We start from the raw sequence: 378 nt of genomic DNA on the forward strand, positions 1-378 counted from the left end.
ATAGGTGGGGCTTGGTGTTCCAGGACTTGTGGGTCAGAGGAGACCACAAAGTGGGTGGGGGGGGGGAGAAGATGGAAAGAGGAGAAAGGCACCATGGGTTAGGAGTCAAGAAAACATGGCCATGGGCTGGAGAGATGGCTCAGTGGTTAAGAGCACTGACTGCTCTTCCAGAGGTCCTGAGCTCAATTCAAACCACATGGTGACTCACAACTATCTGTAATGGGGATCCAATGCCCTCTTCCCTTTTTTTTTTTTAAGATTTATTTTCTTATTATACATAAGTACACTGTAGCTGTCTTCAGACACTCCAGAAGAGGACATCAGATCCCATTACAGATGGTTGTGAGCCACCATGTAGTTGCTGGGATTTGAACTCAG

The sequence above is a fragment of the Mus caroli genome, chromosome 5, assembly GCF_900094665.2.
Source record: "Mus caroli chromosome 5, CAROLI_EIJ_v1.1, whole genome shotgun sequence".
NCBI lineage: Eukaryota > Metazoa > Chordata > Mammalia > Rodentia > Muridae > Mus > Mus caroli.